The sequence below is a fragment of the Rhinolophus ferrumequinum genome, chromosome 7 (assembly GCF_004115265.2).
Source record: "Rhinolophus ferrumequinum isolate MPI-CBG mRhiFer1 chromosome 7, mRhiFer1_v1.p, whole genome shotgun sequence".
Lineage (NCBI taxonomy): Eukaryota > Metazoa > Chordata > Mammalia > Chiroptera > Rhinolophidae > Rhinolophus > Rhinolophus ferrumequinum.
Window position 1 is genome coordinate 23,093,443 of NC_046290.1, and position 13,639 is coordinate 23,107,081.

The 13,639-nt window shown below is 40.0% G+C and overlaps 1 protein-coding gene and 1 non-coding gene across 6 annotated transcripts in view; both read right to left on the reverse strand.

The window, feature by feature from the left end:
• PRLR (prolactin receptor) overlaps positions 1-6,393 on the reverse strand; it is a 140,208-nt gene extending 133,815 nt beyond the window's left edge. For 2 of the 5 annotated variants that reach the window (XM_033110516.1, XM_033110512.1), the window contains exon 1: positions 6,155-6,393. The gene's annotated coding sequence lies outside the window, so the exon portion shown is untranslated. Of the gene's footprint in view, positions 1-5,623; positions 5,987-6,154 lie in introns of those variants that run through there. The other 3 variants (XM_033110515.1, XM_033110513.1, XM_033110514.1) reach the window with 2 other exon arrangements.
• A 6,713-nt stretch (positions 6,394-13,106) lies between these two features.
• LOC117025377 (U1 spliceosomal RNA) lies at positions 13,107-13,270 on the reverse strand. Its single transcript, XR_004423590.1, has one exon. It is a non-coding gene; the product is annotated as a U1 spliceosomal RNA (small nuclear RNA).
• Positions 13,271-13,639: the final 369 nt, after the last annotated feature.

Consider the following 13,639-nt stretch of genomic DNA (forward strand, 5'->3'; position numbering starts at 1 on the left):
AATTCCAATGCCATGCCACTTGTGCATTTCTCCTTACTTGGAGTGCCTTCTCTTCCTGTCTCCATTTATCTTTAGCTCTTACATCCATCAGTGGTCATCTCTTACCTTGTCTTTCTCAATGTACTTTGGGACTTAGGGCACCCTGTCTTCCGGAACCTCCAAACTCCACTTGTATCAGTCATGTAACGTACTTAGAAAACGTACATTATGTTACATTGCTCCTGGTGTTTTATGTTTATGCCCATCTTCCTAACTAGATAATATATTCCTCCAGAGCAAGGACCTGGCTTTCCCGTGGAGTCTGGCACAGACTTCTTGGCTTAGAAGATGCTAAAAAAATATGTGTTACTGTTGCTGTAGGTACACTAAAATTCATTCCTATCAGCTTCTTACTGCCATTTCCCTCCAGATTTAGATTTTAAGTGGAAATGAACAAATGCTACTTGTATAGTTCAAAGAGTATTTTGTATAGTGCTTCACTCTAGCTACAGGAAGGAAACTCTTCTCTGCAGGCAAAGGTTGGCAGAAGCAATCAGTTCTCAGGGTATCAGTGGTAACCAAGGCCCACATTTTTATAGCACATTTCTCCATTAGCATTTGATGTGGCATTATTTCATCAACTCTGAACTTACCATAGGATTGTTGGGGGAGGAAGGTGAGGGTCACACACAAACCAGTAATCAAAAGTAAAATCCAGGCTTCTAATATCCCAGGCCAGAGGCTTCCTCTAACAATACCAGAATCTGACTGCTCTTCCCTTTGGAAGATATGAAACTGCAGGAACAAACCACATATTTCCTTTTTTGACATACTCAAGGGCCATTTTAGTTAGTGGACAAAAGAAACCCAAATGGCCTTCTGTGATGTCCTTGGAGAAGCCTTTCTGGAAACTGGGACAGCATCTTATTCAAACTGTTTTAAGCAAAAGGACAGAGAGGAAGAAACATTTATCACCACGGTGAGATGACTTATTTAAAGAGCTCTGCACACAAACAAGAAGCCCTAGCTGACTCCTTGTCTGATTTTACAAAGTGCCGAGAATGATAGAAACATTGTCCTGGGAAGTGATTTTAAGGTAAAACTGTAAATCCAGATTCAAAACGACCCTTTGGTCATAGGATTGTTGAAGCTTCTTGAGATTTGCCTGAGTGAGAGGATGGGTGGTGACGAATGTAACCACTGAGTCTATTTCATCAAATCTAATAGTGACTTGATGAAATGGGCTGCAAAATATCACCAGCTCAGCAGAAGCATGAGGGTGGGGATGCGCGCAGAGGGGCCTCTTTGTCTTTTGTTTACTGCTTCGCTGAATAACAGAATTTTGGGAAAGATTTGAAATGGAGTCTGAGTCAAGACTAGAGAAAAAGTTTGTTAGGAAGAAGAAAAATTTCTCATCCTTTTTTGGGCAATGTATTAGTCTATAGCAGTGCTGTTAAATGGAAACACAATGTGAGCCACAAATGTGATTTAAATTTTTCTATTAACCACATTCAAAATTAAAAGGAAACAGGTGAAATTAATTTGAATAATATATTTCATCTAAACCAATATATCCAAAATATTATCATTTTAACATACAATCAATATTAAAAATTTTTGATACTAGCTCTTTGAAATCTAGGGTATGTTTCATACTTATGGCACATCTCAATTTGAACTACCATGTTTCCCCAAAAATAAGACTGGGTCTTATATTCATTTTGGTTCCAAAAGACGCATTAGGGCTTATGTTCAGGGGATGTCCTCCTGAAAAATCCTGCTAGGGCTTATTTTCTGGTTAGGTCTTATTTTCGGGGAAACAAGGTAGTCACATTTTAAGTACCCAATAGCCACATGTGGCTAGAGCTTGTATTGCATACTACAGGTATAGACACGCTAACTGGAATTTGGACTAGCAGTTAGAAATCATTGTCAGCATTTAGCTACCTGATATACTTTTAATATTTTCCTTCTGGTAGCTCTTTCACTATCCCCTGGAAGAGATTATGTCAAAGGCCCCACGTTTTGTTAGCAAAAAGTTTTGGGCTTTGAAGCAAAACAGGCTATGAGGTTCAAATTCCAGCTTTGTAACCCAGGGCTAGCTGCTTATCCCCTGTGAGTCCTGGCTTCTTCAACTATTAAATCAAGACAAAAATCGCTAACTCACCAGGATTGTTAAGAAGATTAAATAAGATCGGTATAAAGCACACAGCACAGCCTAGAATCATATAATGGGCACTCAAACCATAATTTCTCCTGTACAAAACCCATCTTGATTTCTATGAGGCCATGTCATTGTATTTCAGGCTCTACGGCTTCATGTATTCCACTTCCAGATGTTCCCTTGAGGTTTCTTCCGCTAATGCAGCCCTTTCCCCAGACCTTCATGGCCTGGCTCCCTCTTATTATGCAAGTTTAAGTTCAAGGGTGACCTTCTTATGTAAATCTTCTCTGGCTGCCTTATTTAAAGTTGCCTCCAAGCCCTGGTAGCACACACTATTCCTCAGCCTCTCTTTACTTTCTTCATAGCATTTATCAGTATCTGAAATTATTTAAGCATTGGTTCACCTGCCTCTTGCCTGCCCCACTCTCTCTAGCATAGAAGCTCCCTAACAGCTAGGACCTTGTCTGTCTTAATCAGAGCTCAAAAAGTATTTATTGAATGAATGAATGAATGCATGAATGAATGAACGAATGACTACTTAAACCAGGGAAGTAAATGTAAATGGTCCCTTGATTCTAAAGGCAGTAGGTAAAGGAAATTCCAGAGATCTTTTTTTAAAAATTAATTAAAGTTTATTAGGGTGACAATTGTTAGTAAAGTTATATAGGTTTCAGTTGTACAATTCCAGAGCTCTTTTTAACCTGAAAGAATCGCTCAGGAAGTCAATGACCCAGGGCCAGCCTCCCTTGCTGAGGTTTGGTATTTGATATCTTGAGTCTAACAGCAGGACTTGTAAAGGGTTGGGAAAATTATTCTCCACAAGTGATTTTATTGGTGTTGCCTATTAATATGTATCACATGCAAAGTACATGTTCACTTCAGTTAAAATCATCCAGAATATTTGGTTATTCCTGCTCTTTAGAAGAACTGGGACCCAGTTGGCATGATGCAACTTTTGATATAGGGATCTTGGCAGCACTGGGTATTAGAAAAACAGTGAGTGTCAAAGTCAGACAGACCGGGGCTTGGATCTCAGTTTTTGCCTTTTACTAACTCTGCAGACTGGGAAAGTTATGTAAATTTTTATAAGTCTCAGTTTTTTTATCTACAAAGTCATAAATGATAATGTATACCTTGTCGTGTTGCTATAAAAATTCACTGAGGTTATGTAGGAAAGCGTTTAAATAGCTTGAAGACTCAGTGAATAGTAGGTATCAGTATTATCTCTGCATGCAATGCCTTGCCAGAATATACTGATCCATCTTTGGAATGGCTACTTTGAGGGTAACCAGTTTCCTTTTAATGCTCTGATATTTCTTTCCCACATTTCTACATCATCCAACTTCTTGCACCTGAGGGGCCAGGATGAGAGAGAGAGAAAGAGAGAGAGAGAGAGAGAGAGAGAGAGAGAGAGCACTGAACTGGTTAAATGTATGTCAAGTGGGGACATTTCTCTCTACAGAGTTTCTGGTGTATCTGGAGATGGATGCAGGCCTGAGACCTCTCCAGTTTCCATGTCCAGCTGTTTGTAGCTATAGGCAGAGATCTAGCTGTTTTGTATTCAAGATTATGGACCAAAAGAGAACCGAGAGAAAGAGTTAAGAATCCATGCCAATCTGGACACATTTCACTTGCTGGCAACACAGAGTGCTTTACTTGACAAAGGTGAAACTAAACCCAACTCTTGTGTTCTAAACCCATTACTCATCTTTAAGAATATTTAGGCCAGAATTAATTTTACTCATTCTTCTGCTGGTGTAAGCCCCATAAGAGAGACAGTAAGCTACTCTAAAAAGCGTGAAAATATTTGACAGTTACTTAGAAGCTCAGATTAACATTAACAGTAGAAGTTTTTCATTGACTATAGAACCAGGCACTGTATAAACATTACTTTTGTTCTCCTAACAACTGTGCAAGAATGGCAGTACTGTTCCGCATTTTACAGACAGAAAGTGAAGCTCAGAGAAGTGACTTGCCAAGGTGTGAGAGCCAAGATTTGCAGCCCAGTCTATTGGGCCACAAGGCTCCATGTGTCCTCTGCCACATCTTGCTGGAGTTGCCAGTGGAAGACCCCATCGCACAAAACCAGAGTCCCTGGTCCCTTCAAGGCAAATTGCAGAGGTATAAAAGAAAGCCATTACTATTCTTACTATGCACTGGGAAGCAATTGGCACTTCCTTTCAAAACAAATTCTTCACATCACTGTCTGACATCCAGCTAGGTGACCTGATGAGTTCTCTTTGAGACAGACAGATCTTCTCTGCAGGTGGCTCTCTAGTGCTGTTTGTAAGAATGAAAACTCCAGGCGTGAGGGCTATCACTTTAGGAAATTCATTAAAAGACTTTATGAGGAAGGTTCCCTAGGAGGCAAAGATTGGTGAAGCCCTTGGGAAACAGTGCCCTAGGAGCTCACTCAGGAAAGGAGGGCTTTCCCCTTCAACAGCATGGCTGACTCCAGACCTTGGAGAAAGCTGTACATTACTCCCACAGTCAGCCCAGCTGCCAGCAGAGGTTGGCTGGATGGTCCTGATGCAGGTCTTCAAAGGGAAGGCTTTCTTTAGACAAAGAATGTTCACCTGGGGTTCAGGTGGAGTCTTTAGGGGGGTGTCTAGGAACCATCAGGAATTGCTTGCAAATTTTTATGTACATTCTATAAGAACACCCCCAGTTTTTCAGAACCACGGAAATTAAAATTTTCATCTGCTTCTTCCTTGCACTGTTCAGTGCTTTTACCCCATGTAGACACACATACATATTATATGCACACATGTTTAATGAGAGATATATATATTATATATGTAATATGTATTATATATTCATATATTATATAAATAACATATATATGTTATATATTATATATAATATAACACACACACACATATATATATATATATATATATATATATATATATATATATATATATATATATATAAATTCCCCTAAATGTTGCAAAGAAAACTGAGGCCCAGAGAACATAAGTGTCTTCCAAGATTGCACAGCCAGGGGCAGGGCTAGGATTAGCAGCACTCCGCTGACCAAGACGCAGGAGACTCATGTGGGAAATCTTTGCCAGACAACTTGATGAACGAAGACAAACTAATCCCTCCAGATTACCAATAATGTTTCGCAACCATTTTCAGGCCAAATTATAGAAAATCCTAAATTGCCTGTTATTAGGGTAACGTGGGCCGTTTCCCCGCGACATAGGTAGAGGTCACTAAAAGGCTCTTTTCCCACTCAATGAGTTAGAACTCCAGCCCGTGCTTTCTTTCCCCGTGCACAGCGCTCGGGCTCTCCCTTTACCGCAGTTTGCGTGACTTCTCTCCTCTCCTTTCCCTTCTGCTGCACACACTCCTCTCATCTCCTCTGCCCTCCAGCGGGTTCTCCTATCAGCTTCCTCTCTGGTTGGAGTTCCTCTGCCCAGGTCAATCCGCCTTCCGCCTGCTCTGGGGTCTGGGTGACAGCCCCGAGCTGCTTACCTGATATCACCGCCTCTGCCTTTGAGGGGAGCTGCGCCTTTCGGGTCAGCACAGGTAGCGCTAACTTTCCCCACCGGACACCGGGAGGCTTCCACTGTCGCTGCTGGAAAATCCTCAAGTCCGCTGTCATCGCATCACCTGTCTGAGCCCCATCGCCTCCCCGCCCCCCTTCTTTATTTTTTTTCAATTTGACGTAAATAATTTACATTATTGGAATCCCACAGTCATTCCAAAACTCGTTCTCAAGGGTGCATCTGAAGATGCCTTTTAAAAAGACAAATGTGTGCAGTTGTAAAATCTGGACGCGGGGAGCGTTTCTAGCTCCTCTGAGAAGGGATCTCAGTGCGGACTACGGTCAGAGCCCCTGCCTTCCCAGCCCCTCTGCCAGCTCCGGCTGCTTTCTGGCGATTTGCTGAGCAATCCGCGCCCGCGGCCGCCCTCGTTCCCCTCCCGCCCTTGGCCTCCAACCCGAAGCTCCGGCGCCTCGTGGCCGGCGCCGCTCTTGGTCGCACGCGTCCCCTGGCTACTCACTTTTGCCTGGGAGCAAAGTCTGCCATATCAGTCCGTGAGCACTTCCTGCAAAAGGACGCTGAGATCCACTGTGGTAAAGATGTTTCATGAATAGCGGGTAAAATCCAGAAAGAGCGAGTAAGACAGAAAGGGAAAGGGGCGGGGAAGCCCAGCCCAAAAGACACTGTCTCGAGATTTCAGCCTGGGCCCCACCGTCCCCAGCCCGGAGGTTTTGTGAGAAGAAGCTCAACTCAGTGCACTTGTTCACTCTTTCTTCATTAGAGGAGGAGTCAGTGTTGCAACATTTATATTCCTTGCTGGAAGCAAAACAGTGATTTTCTTCAGCAATGCAAAATGTCTAGAGCATGCAAGTTTTACAAGGTGAGGGAGGTAGTTGGGGAAGCTCGAATGCAGCAAAGATGTAGAGAAGCAATAACTGATTCTACCTAGATTGGTTTTGCATGATGAGAGTCACACATCTTTCATTAAGACGGTACCAAAAAATAGACAGACAAAACAGTAATAAAAACGTCTTAATAAATTCATTGACCTCAAAGATCATATTTCTCCTGGCAGCCGAGATGTAGAGTGCCTCCATGTTAAGTCTCTTTCCTTATTTCTGAATAACTTTGAACAGAGCTTGATAACAGTTGAAGGGGGCTCCAGGGATTTGAATCTCCCCTTCCTAAGAAGGAGGAGTCAGAGTGAAAAGGGCAAAAGAAAATAAAAGTCAGTGACCCAAGGAAATTTTGCTTTCTTTTTTGATACCCCAAAACCCAAACTTCTAGGGTGCTGTGTTTATTCTCTGCCACACAGAAACATTTGTTGTTTTCCACAGGTATAGAATTAATCTCTTCTAATAGGGCTTTATGTGGTTCTGAATTTTTTATTTTTATTTTTTGGTAATCACAAAACCATGCACAACTATCATGTTTTCTCTTGAGAATATGTGTGTGTGTGTGTGTGTGTGTATGTATATATGTACACAAACAGTAGTAGCTGATTGAATGAAATACTTATTAGTAAGCTGCTAGTGTCCGTCTGATGTTACTAATACTGCACACGAGTATTTCATAACTCAGAGGGGCACCAAGAAGGTACTTTAAACAAAGGCTATTGAGTTTGTTGACCCCAAGAAGAATACACCTGCCAAGAAAATATTCCTTGTGGTTAATTGTGTTCAAATTCATAATCAGTCTAGAGGCCATTGCTGACAGTGTCCTCTCATGCACTCTACACTTCAGGGGAAAGCCACAGACTGAGCCACAGCCTCATGTATGGAGCTGCTGCCACCTGAGCAGGCTTTTATAAAGCAGTTCCTAGATTTGTCTTTCAACCAATAAACTGAGAACTTCCCCATCCAATCAGAGTTACACAGCTATACCTCATTTGCATCTTTACTAACCAATCAGAGCAGCTTCATAAAGACCAATCAGAATGCATGATTCCAACCAATCAGGACAGTGATATTTGGACCAATCAGACTGTAAATTTGCATTCCTCATTTGCACAGATATGGACCAATCAGGGACTGGGGCAGAAACTACCTCTATGAAAGTGGGCCTCCCCTTTGTCTTGGGGGAAAGCACTTGCCCTTTATTCTGGAGGCTGCATCTTTCTGGTATGCAAACTGTTTTTAATGGAAGTTTCTCCTTTTTACTGCATCCCAGATTAGGGACTCCTGTTGGCGTTGGATTGGTGGCAGCAAACTTCTGTTGACAAATTTCAATAAAAAAATGTTATTGAAACACTAGGCTTTCCTTCCCTCTTTGGTTGATTGCCGCTCTGGAATAACTCAAATCACATTCAGCAGCAGCAGCCACTTGCCAAAACGTTGGAAGCCACTGAAAGTCCCAGCATGATTTGCTAGTCCTTTTGGACTGGAAGCCCAGAGGCACCTGCTTGCTTAATCACCTGATGCTTCCTGTTTAATAACATAGCCTTGTACAATTAAACTGTAGACTCCATCTGGTTCTCTTAGCTGATGGGAGATGCTTCTCTCATGTATATTTGCATTTACCCATGGGTGACCATGAAGATATGTAACCCCTTTTTATGGTCAAAACCCCTGGGCGACATGGGATCTTCAATGGCAAAATATTTCTATATGATCTTTACAAAGCAAAGGAACTCTCCATTTTTTGGAGTTTTTCTAATCAGACAATTTTAATCGCTGGTGAAAAATATCACTCTAGACGTCAGCGCTTGGAAGTTAGGAACTTTGCTTTTCCTCCATGTAGTTTCCAGTTAGCTGGAGGCAGCTCAACTCATCTGTTCTCATGGCTTCCAACAGATGAGAGATTGTTTTTGTTTGTTTGTTTTTGTTTTTTAAAATTTTATTGGGGAATATTGGGGAACAGTGTGTTTCTCCAGGGCCCATCAGCTCCAAGTCGTTGTCCTTCAATCTAGTTGTGGAGGGCGCAGCTCAGCTCCAAGTCCAGTCACCATTTTCAATCTTTAGTTGCAGGGGGCGAAGCCCACCATCCCAAGTGGGAATTGAACCAGTAACCTTGTTGTTGAGAGCCTGTGCTCTAACCAACTGAGCCATCCAGCCATCCCGAGAGATTGGTGTTTGAGTGATTGATGTGCATGTCACTGGGAGAGAGAGGCAAGGTTGGCTTTCTGCTCTGTTGTGCAGCACACAGGCCCGACCTAAGCCACCAGCATTCACTCTCAGTGGATTACCTCACTGCAGCTTTTCTGAGATGATGAAGGAAATCTGCTATAAACCTCAGCCTCCTTCCTCCACCCCAAAATTGTTTTGTCATTGCCTCTTTTTTTTGCACACTTTATATGTGTTCCCTTTATGTGTGTTCCTTTTATGTGTGTTCCTTTCTTGCATGTTTGTCTTGTCACTGTCTCCATGGCTAAGTTCCTCCTTTTTTCCAAGCTCCTCCTCCCACTGAGTCCTGGCCTCCATCCTTCCCTCTGCCTCCAAGACCTTGCTCCACGACCTGATGCAAAGGAAAGAAGAGCCCAGCTCTTGGCATGGGTTTGGGTTCTTACTATTTATTTGCCTTCCCTAACCTTCACTTGTCTCATTGTAAATTGGATGTAGTACTAAATGCCTCAATGATTAATAATAATAATAATAAATCACCAGTAAAGGGAATAATAATGGTGATAGATAGCATATGTAAAATGCCTCATGAATAACAGAAAGTCTAGAAACACGAAGTTCCCTTTTTCCCCATGAATATTTAATCTCTTCTATCCCATGGGCTCCTTCATCTCTCCCTACAATAACCTCAGCTCTTCCTCGACCCTGCTAACCCTTTTGGTGGCTTTACAATTTAATCCACTCCTTTCTTCACCTGTTACACTTGATGTACACGCCTCGACTTGCCTGTCTCACTGTGCTCTCAGTTGTTCTTACCCTTGGCTGCACACCACGATCATCTGAGGAGTGTTTCAAATGGACAGCCTGGGTGTCACTTGCAGAGCTAACTCAGGAGGTTTAAGATGGGGCATCCAACCAGTCAAAAAGTCCTGCAAAAACCTTTTTTCCCTTTCCACTGTTAATGCCTCAGTTCATGCCTCTTCCCCTCAGTAGTCCCCTGGCTTGCCTCCTTTTAACCAGCCTGTCTACCTTAAACTCAATGCGTCCGTAGTGAATCTTATTATAACACCCCCTGAATTTTAATTTTTTAATGGCGCCTACTTCCTATTGAATAAAGTTAAAACATATTTGTTCCTGCTGATTTTATTGGGTTTTAGAGTAGTAGATCAATAAAGATATACAGTGAGTTTGTATCCCACCTTCCTTTCTGGAAATGTTATTTCCCTTACCCCTCGCCTACTTGAAACTCGATTCATTCTTGATCTTCACATTCAATGTCACTTTCTTCTAAAAGCTTTCCATGATCACTCCAATGCTGAAGGCATTCTGCTTCTGTCCAATATATCCCTCTGTTCTACTTCCAAGGGTATTGTGGGGATATGAATTGATATGTGCAAGTGCATTTGGTGAATTATAAACCATGTGTAAATGTAGGGCAGCAATATTACTAGACAATGTTAAGTTTATTTCTAACTGTTTTATTCTTTTTGATACTATTTTAAATAGAATTGTTTTCTTAATTTCCTTTTGGGATAGCTTATTGTTAATATATAGAAATAAAACTGATTTTTATGTGTTGATTTTGTATCCTATAACTTTACTGAATTTGTTTACTAGTCCTAACAATTTTTTTGTAGCATCTTTAGGATTTTCTACACTTAAAATCATGTCATCTGCAGACAGATAATTTTACTTCTTTCTTTCTGATTTAGATGCCTTCTATTTCTTTTATTTGCCTAATTGAGGTGACTAGGATTTTCAGTACTATGTTGAATAGAAGTGAGAGTGGACATTCTTGCATTGTTCTTGATCTTAGAGAAAAAGCTTTCAGTTTTTCATTTTTGAATATGATGATCCTGTGAGATATTTCTATGTGAACTTTATTATGTTGAGATACTTTTCTTCTATTCCTAATTTGTTGAGAGTTTTTATCATGACAGGGTGTTGAATTTTGTCAAAGGCTTTTCTGTATTTGTTGAGATAATCATATGATTAATCCATCATTCTGTTAATGTAGTGTATTACATAAATTGATTTGCATATTTTGAACCATCCTTGAACCCTACAAATAAATCCCACTTGGTCGTGGTGTATGATCATTTTAATGTGCTGTTGAATTTGGTTTCGTAGTTTTTGTTGAGGATTTTTGCACCTTTGTTCATCAGGGATATTGGACTTTAGTTTCTTTTCTTGTAGTGTCTTTGTCTGGCTTTGGTATCAGGATAATGTTGGCCTCATAAAATGAGTTTGGCAAGGTTTCTTCCTCTTTAATTTTTGGAAGAGTTTGAGAAGGATTAATGTTAATTTTTAAATATTTGATAGAATTCACCAGTGAAGCTGTCCAGCCCGGACTTTTCTATGTTAGTGGATTTCTTTTATTCCTGATGCAATTTCCTTCCTCATTATTGATTTGTTCAGATTTTCTACTTTTTTCCATGATTCAGTCTGTGGAGGTTGTATGTTTCTAGGAATCTATCCATTTCTTCTAGGTTATTCATTGTTTTGGCATATAATTGTTCACAGTAGTGTTGTATGATCATTTTTATTTCTGTGGTATTAGATGTAATGCTCCTCTTTCAGAATTTCTAATATTATTTATTATTTTCTTAGTCTGGTTAACAATTTGTCAACTTCATTTATCTTTTAAAAAACCATGCTTAATTTTGTTGATTTTTTAAAAAATTTATTTATTGGGGTGACAATTGTTAGTAAAATTACATAGATTTCAGATGTACAATTCTGTATTACATCATCTTTAAATCCCGTTGTGTGTTCACCACCCAGAGTCAGTTCTTCTTCCATCACCATATATTTGATCCCCCTTACCCTCATCTCCCACCTTCTACCCCCTTACCCTCTGGTAACCACTAAACTATTGTCTGTGTCTATGAGTTTTTGTTTCTCATTTGTTTGTCTCATTCTTTAGTTGTTTTTGGTTTATATACCACATATCAGTGAAATCATATGGTTCTCTGCTTTTTCTGTCTGACTTATTTCGTTTAGCATTATATTCTCAAGATCCATCCATGTTGTCACAAATGTTCCTACATCATCTTTTCTTACCGCTGAATAGTATTCCATTGTGTATATATACCACAACTTCTTTATCCATTCATCTATCGAAGGACATTTTGGCTGTTTCCATGTCTTGGCCACCATAAACAAAGCTGCAATGAACATCGGAGCACACATGTCTTTATGTAAAATGTTTTCAGATTTTTTGGATAGATACCCAGGAAAGGGATTGCTGGGTCATATGGTAATTCTATTCGTAATTTTTTGAGGAACCTCCATATTGCCTTCCATAACGGCTCCACCAGTCTGCATTCCCTCCAACAGTGTATGAAGGTTCCTTTTTCTCCACAGCCTCTCCAACATTTTTTACTATTTGTCTTGTTGATGATAGCCATTCTGACTGGGGTGAGGTGATATCTCATTGTGGTTTTTATTTGCATTTTTCTGATGATTAGTGATGTTGAACATTTTTTCATATGTCTATTTGCTATTTGTATGTCCTCTTTGGAGAAATGTCTCTTCAGGTCGTCTGCCCATTTTTCAATTGGGTTGTTTGTTTTTTTGTTGTTGAGTTTCATGAGTTCCTTGTATATTTTGGATATTAGCCCCTTATCGGAGGCACTGTTTGCAAAAATCTTCTCCCATTTCAGTTGGTTGCCTCTTTATTTTGACGATGGTTTCTTTTGCTGTGCAGAAGCTTTTAAGTTTCATATAGTCCCATTCATTTATTTTAGTTTTACTTCCCTTGCCTTTGGAGTCAAATTCATAAAATGCTTTTTGAACCCAAGGTCCATAAGTTTAGTACCTATGTTTTCTTCTATGCGGTTTATTGTTTCAGGTCTTATGCTTAAGTCTTTGATCCATTTTGAATTAATTTTGGTACATGGTGACAGACAGCAGTCCCGTTTCATTCTTTTGCATGTGGCTATCCAATTCTGCCAGCACTATTTATTGAGGAGGCTGTCTTTTCTCCATTGTATGTTTTTAGCTTCTTTGTCAAAAATTATCTGTCCATATTCATGTGGTTTTATTTCTGGGTTCTCAGTTCTATTCTATTGGTCTATGTGTCTGTTTTTCTGCCAATACCATGCTGTTTTGATTATTGTAGCCCTGTAGTACCAGCTAAAGTCAGGGAGTGTGATACATCCAGTATTGTTCTTTTCTCTTAAGATTACTTTGGCTATTCGGGGTCTTTTGTGGTTCCAAACAAATCTGATGATTTTTTGTTCTATTTCTTTAAAAAATGCCATTGGGATTTTGATGGGGATTGCATTAAATCTGTATATTGCTTTGGGTAATATGGCCATTTTAACTATGTTGATTCTTCCAATCCATGAGCACGGAATGTCTTTCCATTTCTTTTTTGTGTGTTTGTTTTGTTTTTTCTTTTTTTTTTATTAGGGGAGAGCGCGAACGCAGTCCCCCACTACCACAAATTATGCAGTCGAGTTTCCCACATTTGGGGAAATCACAGGGGTCAGCACATCCAGAGTGCAATGGATAAGCCTCGCCCTGGGAAAACCACCTTCGTGATCATGGTATCTCCCCTGCCAGGTAAGTATGTCTTTCCATTTCTTTGTGTCTTCTTCAATTTCTTTTAAAAATGGCTTATAGTTTTCAGCATATAGGTCTTTCACATCCTTGGTTAAGTTTATTCCTAGGTATTTTATTCTTTTTGCTGCAATTGCAAAAGGAATTGTTTTTTGTATTTCTTTTTCTGAGATTTCATTGTTAGTATATAGGAATGCAATGGACTTTTGTACGTTGATTTTGTAGCCAGCTACTTTACTGTATTTGTTGATTGTTTCTAATAGCTTTTTGGTGGAGTTTTTAGGGTTTTCTATATATAGCATCATGTCATCTGCAAAGAGTGACAATTTAACTTCTTCATTCCCAATTTGGATGCCTTTTATTTCTTTCTCTTGTCTGAT